Here is an 8040-nt window from a genome sequence, read left to right on the forward strand (position 1 = left end):
GAATTTTGTATGTTATATTACTCTTTTTGGAACATTTCAAATTGATTTCAACCTTGTGCTGGTTGAACAATTATGAATACCTCCCTAGTTAAAAGGGAGTGTTGAAAATGTAACTAGTATCGGTCTTCATAACTGTTGTATAGCTCATAACATGATGTAATTCATATGTATTTATAAAACTAGTAGAAAATGATAAATTAGTGACTAAGTGACTAAAAAGGTTAGTCACCACAACTTTTCCAAGTGAAATACTACTAAAACTGAGCAATCTTAAGTGACCCAACTAAAAATGACTAGCATAAATCACTAATTTAGTCGCATTTTAAAATATATGACTAGCTAATAAGAAATACAACTAAAAATGAATGACTAATTTAGTCTAGGAACAAAAATTTGACTACCTAACAAGTACTAAAATAATATTAATCTATTGTTTATGTTAGTCATTTTAATTGTGTCAAGCAATTTAAACTTACAAGTGATAAATGATTGAAAGGTTGTTAAATATTGGCTTAAAGAGTATCATTCCTTAAACACTTCTTCATCCTCACATTGTGTATCGCTGAGCTAACTTTGTAATATTTATCTCTAATAATTTGTAATTTTAAAAATATATATTTTTAATAAAAATAAAATTATTTTATGTATTTTTTAAAAATCTATTCATTGAATCTAATTGTATCTACTTCCAATTTGAAATTAGTTTGAAGTGCAATTTTAAATTTTAAGACTATAATATCAAATAAAAACTAATTTAATTTCATATTAACCATCCTAGATCCATCTTAACCCCGGATCTATCAAGCACTGAGAGAGATCCAATCTCTCAAGGTGAAAACTTCTTTTTTTAGTGCAAAACTTGAGGAAAGGTTTGCACCTCAAGATATTGGATCCCTCTCGGCACTTGATAGATCTAGGGTTAAGATGGAACTATATTGGATGGAACTATATTGGCTATCTAATACTATATAATATCTATATTTGTATTTGTGTCTCTTTTTTATTCCCTCTCTCTATCTCACCCCCAAACATACACACTCTCCCTCTCCCTCTCTTCCCCTTCTCTCTCTCTCTCTCTCTCTCTCTCTCTCTCTCTCTCTCTTCCCATTCTCTCCCTCTCTATCTCTCTCCTTCTCTCTATTTCCTCCCGCTCTCCTCTCTCCCTCACTCTCTCTCCATGGCTCCCTTGTCACCCCCTCTCTCTCTCCACCTTTCTCCCTCTATGTTTTTCTTGTTCCCTCCCTCTCCTGCCCCCTTCAATTCCATCTCTCTCTCCTCATCTCTCTCTTCCTTCCTCTCTCTCCCTTCTCTCCCACCTCCCTCTATCTCTTCCCCCAATCACTCTCCCTCTCTCTCTCTCTTATGTCCAACTCTATCATTATCTCCCTCCCCCTCTCCTTCTCTCTCTCCCCTCCATCTCTATGCCTCCATCTCTCTCCCTTCCCCTTCTCTCCCTATCTCTCTCCTCTCCTCTTCTCTCTCTTCCCTCCTCTCCTCTCTCCCTCACTCTCTCTCCATCTCTCCCTTCTCACTCCCTATCTCTCTATATCCACCTCTATCTCTCTATGTCTTTGTTCTTTCCTCCCTCTCTCTCCCCCTCCAACTCCATCTCTCTCTATGTCTCTCCCTCTATTCTTCTCTCTTTAGGCTTCCTCTCGCTCCCTCTCTCCCACCTCACTCTCTCTCTCTCCCCCATCACTCTCTCTCTCTCTCTCTCTCTCTCTCTATTTCCTCCAACTTTTTCACTATCTCTCTCTCTCTCTCTGCACTCTAACTTTTTCACTATCTCCCTCCCTCTCCCCTCCTCCCCTCCTCCCCCCAATCCCCAACTCTCTCTTAAATTTGATCACATTGTATTGTGTTTAAAAAATTATCTAAATTAAAAAAAAATTAATTGGTTGTAAAACATTAAACCTATATTTTGGATCAATCGTGTCAAAGAAAATAAAATAATAATAAAAAATTTAAAAATCATGCATTATATTTAATATATTATTGATAGTCACTTTGCTTGCTCTCGTCTCGTCCCTTAGATCCTTAGCTAAGATGGATATACGTTGGTTCTTTATATATATTTAGCTAAGATGGATCTATATGGTTCTTTAACCAACATAGATCCATCTTATCTTAATTTTATTAAAAACTTAATTTAATTTCAATGGGAATATTTTTAGTAGGATAGAGGGTTTAGATATATCTCAAATTGTAATGTTTTACCTTTTAGATTCAATTAAAAAAATGTTATAAAATTAAATTAAATTAAAATATTTTTAGTATGATATAAGTTATGGTTTTTTGGAATGTGGTATTGGTCCATGGTACTGTAACAAAGCCTACTTACAATTTAACATGCATGGTAAAGTGAGAGTCAATATCCATGGTTAACAATCTTGTTATATTGTTATAAAAATTGTAAAAAAAGCTATGATTTTTGAGCATGTGGCATTGATAAGCTATGGAATTGTAACAAAGCTTATTCACAAGCTCATAATATCAATGGAAAAGTGGGGGTGAATATCCATGGTTAAGAATCTTGTCATATTGTTATAAAATATTTTGATTGTGAAATAATTTATGTTTTTTGGGCATGTGGTATTGATAATCCATGGTATTGACCCATGGTATTGTAACAAAGCCTAGTTTTTACAAGTTAATAATATCTACGGTAATGTGGGGGTGAATATCCATGATTAAGAATCTTGTCATATTGTTATAAAATATTTTGGTTGTGAAATAAGTTGTTTTTGGGTTTGTGGTGTTGATAAGCCATGGTATTGGACCATGGTATTGTAACAAAGCCTATTCACTAGTTAATGAAAAAATCAAAATATAACAAATTGAATTTTATTATTTTTATTATTTATTCACCCAATATTTAAATGTTTACACTCATCCCTATTATCAATTTTAACTTCTTCTTATTCTTTTTAATTTATCCTCTAACACAGAAATAAATTTTTCCTATTAAAAATAAATCATTTAACCTAATTACAATTTATATCTTTTATTTTCCATTATAAATATTTCTTTTATTTTTTCCATTATAAATATTTATTTTCTTTTCCAATTCAAGCTTAGTGTCGGGTTCAAATAAAATGTTCACAAGTTACAACATCACATTTTAGCACTATAGTTTGCTATGCCTTGTAGATATCTGTGTGGCAGTGCTAAAATAATTATTTCTTTTATTTTTCATTTCAAGTTTAGAGTTGGTTTCAAATAAAATGTTCACAAGTTACAACATCACATTTTAGCACTATAGATATCTGCATGGAAATGCTAAAATAAATATTTATTTTCTTTTTCATTTCAAGTTTAGTGTTGGCTTCAAATAAAATGTTCACAAGTTACGACTATCTTGATCTGGTTAGGAAGTATCTTAGGAGGGTTCAAATGTTCACAAATTTTGGGAGCTACGAACAACTTTCCGGTAATGGGGTAATTGGTGAAAGGCCACTAAAGTCCAAACTATGTGGATATCTGGAGATGCATTTGTAGGGATGGGATAAAGGCAATTTGGATTGGACTTCGTGAAGTCTTTTCTTGGAGGTTTCCTCCCTACGCTGGATCTCTCGCTCAAAACCCCAGATCCATCACCCTTCTGCAATTTTCTTGTTTTAGTGGGCTTGAACAATTTATGTGTGGAGAGATGGGTCTCAATTAGCGTGAATATTCCCATTTTGATAGATCACACTTTTGTAGTTGCAGATCTATGGTTAACTCTATGCCTTTATAAACGTTGGTTGACTCAACTAGAAGTAGTGGGCACTCAACTTGATTTGAATGGCGGTGGATTAAACAGGTGAAAATATGTGGAGTTTCGGTAAGTGCTTTGTTTAATGTTTCAGGTTCATGTACATATGTTAATTGTATAACTTCAGTCTAGGTAACATTTTACATTCAAAATTGTCAAATATGTAGAAGTTACTTTACACGTAGCTTAGATGAGAAAAAAATTGTCTTAATATAACATGTAAACTTCATATTACTTACAATTGATGCTATTGTATCTTATTGTGCATATGTTAATTGTATAACTTTAGTCTAGGTAATTTTTTACATTTAAAATTGTCAAATATGTAGAAGTTGCATTACATGTAGCTTAGATGAGAAAACGTTTGTTTTGATATAACATATAAACTTCATATTACTTATAGTTGATGCATATTGTATCTTATTGTGTATATGTTAATCATATAACTTCAGTGTGGGTAATTTTTTACATTTAAAATTGTCAAATATGTAGACGTTACTTTAGAGGTACCTTAGGTCAACACACAAATAAAATATCAGAAATATGGAAGGGGAATGAGTAAGCTTTTTCACACTGGCTTAAAATTTCCCCTTGGTTGGTGAATATAACCAATTCATAAATATGGATATTTTTGGCGGACTATTAAGTTATTAACCCAAAATGATTGAAAAATGCTATTTAGAATGTTATATAGAAGTTACATTTTAGGTAGTTATATTTACCCTAACATAACTATACTATTCCAACTCCATTTTTTTCACACTTCAACATTTTAAAGTTTTGTCTAGTTTAGTGTGATTATGCAATTAAATAGTCAATATTGTTTAAGACATCTCCTATTTGCATCATTTTTAATTCTTAAGTGGGATCTTGGATAGGTAGTTTTAACTAGATGGTGTTTTATAAATCAGGCGAGAGACTTTAGGAGAAATCTTGAATTACATGCTTGTTTCCATTATGCATCTAATATTTGCAACTTTTTCTAGGTGAATAACCTCACATTCCATGTTGAACAAGAACTAAGTACCTCAAAAATTGGGGAAGATTAGTTATTCTATTTCCATAGGGGGATAGATCCAGAGAAGGTAGCGACAACTATCATAAATGACTTTTTTCGGGTTGTATTTAATGAGATCTCACTAGAATTTTCTACTAAAGTAAATCAATTGATGAGTTTGAAGTTTGAAGGTAGTGTTGAATAGGCGTTGTAAGGTCTATCTATAACACTATCTATCTACATGATTCTAATACCATGATATGGTGTCTCAATAACATTATTATCTAGTTTCGGGTGGTAGATGTAGATGGCTTTCTCATGTCCTATAGGTAAATCTATAGGTAAATCGTATCATTATATTTTCTATGAAATCTCGGAATGTGTTCAAAGTTTGTCTCAGATAATGAAATATGTATGTACTCTTGAATTTATCTATGTTGTAAAAAGATCAAGAATAAAGTTCTTATTGCAAAGAATTGGGATATACCATGTAAGTTTTCTTTACTACATGAAATTCTTGATTTGTTAGATCCCAACTAGTTAGATTTGAATTTGCTTTTGTTGTAATGAGACTAAGAATAAAGTTGTCATTTAAATCACTGGAATCTACCATGTAATATTTCTTCACTACATGAAATTTTTGATTTGTTAGAGCCCAACTTATTAGGATTATGAAGAGTACTCTTTCATGAGAATGTTTATGAATGCTCTATTCTTGCTCAAAGAATTATAAATTACAGAAAGGTGGAAAATAAATGAGATGAAATTAATCTCCTTCAAATATTTTGGAGCACCCACTAAAGTGCTTCATTTTCCTCCTAGTTAATTCCATTTCTACTATCCCAGTGCTTCTAGAAGTCCTTCTCCAAAGTGATCTCTTAACTCTCTTGGAGGGAAAGTGATTACTTGATTGGAACCCCCAAATTAAAATTTGGTTAGGACCAAGGGATGAGAAAGCTTCATATTATTCAATCTCTTCTGCAGGTTAAAATCATATCGAATAATTGCCTTTCCATTTAATTGATATGATAATCACTCCAGCATTTGTTAGGATTTTAAGACCTTTTTCAATGAATTTTTTGTTTTTTTGTTTTTTTTTGTTTTTTGAAGTTGTGAGAATGTGTTCTCAATTAAGGAAATTAAAGAAAATGTGAAAATGATGCAATGGAAGGATTTTATGTTTTAGTGCCTAAGAATCCCTTGCTAATGTGAAGGGCTTGATATTTTCTTGACTCAAGATTAGTCGCATTTCACTTCCTAGCATTCCTTTTTATTTCATTTTTGTCATGTTTCTATCCTTGAAGTTGGTGATCTACTCTATGTGTAATAGGAAGTATTAACTATTAAGCACTCTCAAAGGTGATATTGATGGATGACTAACTTTAAATGTCCCTACTTGACACTCTAGTATTACATGATCATGCAAAGAAATTATTAATCAATATTAAAGGGAAGATGATTAACGTGCAGTGTTTCTTGGCTTGTCATATAATTACTACATTTTGGCCCCCAATAATATATTTGAGGCTACTTATTGGTTGTTACTTGTGGAGCTTCCCTTTGGCTCAGAAAAACATCCAGGATAAATGTCCATTGCATTGGCATTGGAAATCATCAAAGAGGACTTCACCAAAAGCAGTAGAGGACATGGGAGAAATTGGTACAATGAGCGGATAACCACTAGAGAAACATCGAGGCACCATAATTTCTTGTGTATTTAGATTCACTCGAAATTAACTAGTCACAAAAAGTACCTTTTTTCGAATATTTTCATGTATACATAAATACTCAAAACACAATTTCAGACTAATTATTCAAACTAATAATTATCTGATAGTCATAATTTTATAATTAAATAGTATAATATGATTAATATTATAGGACACAACTATAGGGTCTGACTGTGAGGGGAATTATGAAAATATATGTACACTTCTCATTGTATTAGATAATAATCTCTCAGAGTGTGATATCCATCCAATGAAATGTACTACTAGAGGCCATTGTCAAATTGAAAGTTTTTCTTTTAGTGGACGTGGTGATATATTTTCTTGGGCCTTAGTGTTATGCTTCCCTGAGGTTTTGACACTGCACACAACTAGCACCTTCATTCAACCAAGTGAGGTACTCATCCTAGAAATTTGAATAATTTTTTCTCTCTAATCTAATATGATGTTGTATCAATCTCATGTTCCTAAAAACATAGGACATAGACAAGAAATTTTACCATGGACAAAAGAATCTCCGAATTTAAGGAACATGAATCTTTTAGGACAAGCAATAAGGATATTTTATACACTTCTTATTTTTTTCCATTTTTTTTCACAAGTTATCTACTGTCTGATATTCTTAGCATGCAACTTAGTTGGTATGATTGTGCCTAAGCTTTTCTTGAAGGTTGAATACTAAGTTCCTAAGGTATTATTTTATATGGTAACATTTTATTTTCTTTATTTATATAGGTCATCTAGCCACATAGTGGCCACTATCACCCAACTAAAAACTATTTCCCAACTAAAGAAAACTTATTTGAGTTTCTTACGTTTATAGGGAAAAATGGCATTAGCATTATTGATGTGTAAGTATATGTCGTATAAATCCTTTATATTCTACTTTAGTTTATCTTCCAATGCTCATCGTCTTTGAAGTATTATGCTATGCATTGTATCTTCTTTCATTTTTAGAATATGAACTTAGTATTGATGGTAAGAAGCAAGAATTGAAGAAAGAGAACAATAACACTGGAGTGAAAAATGCAGAAAGAGAGAGAAGAGAACCAATCTAGTGATGCCCTTAAAGCCAATATCTCGCATGAGACACACACATACAGACTGATGGTCAAGTCTTTAGAGTTGGTGAATTCACTTGCAATGTCTTGGAAAAATAATGATAATTTTTTGAAGTGATGAAACATTATTTCATGTGTGAATTATAGTCCAACCAATATTAAGTTGAAAACTCGTATTGTAATACAATTTCATATTATATAATTTATGTGGTTGAAATTATTTATAGTTGTATTTGATATTATTTAGTATTGTAATAAACATATGTAACTTTGTGTTTTCACATTAGATAAACATGTGCATTGTATGACATTTTTTTAATTTAGTCACAAAATCATAATAATTAATTTATGTTGACTAATAATGAACACATAAAATCAATATAAAACTACTAAATTAATAGTTCATATTGATTAATGATAAACACAAATAAAATGAATATATGACTAAATTAGTCGTTTATAATAATTGTTAATGAAATTAAATGAAATGAATATAAACTT

This window comes from Pinus tabuliformis, chromosome 8, assembly GCF_031772625.1.
Source record: "Pinus tabuliformis cultivar Carrire ecotype Pingquan chromosome 8, CPIR1, whole genome shotgun sequence".
NCBI lineage: Eukaryota > Viridiplantae > Streptophyta > Pinopsida > Pinales > Pinaceae > Pinus > Pinus tabuliformis.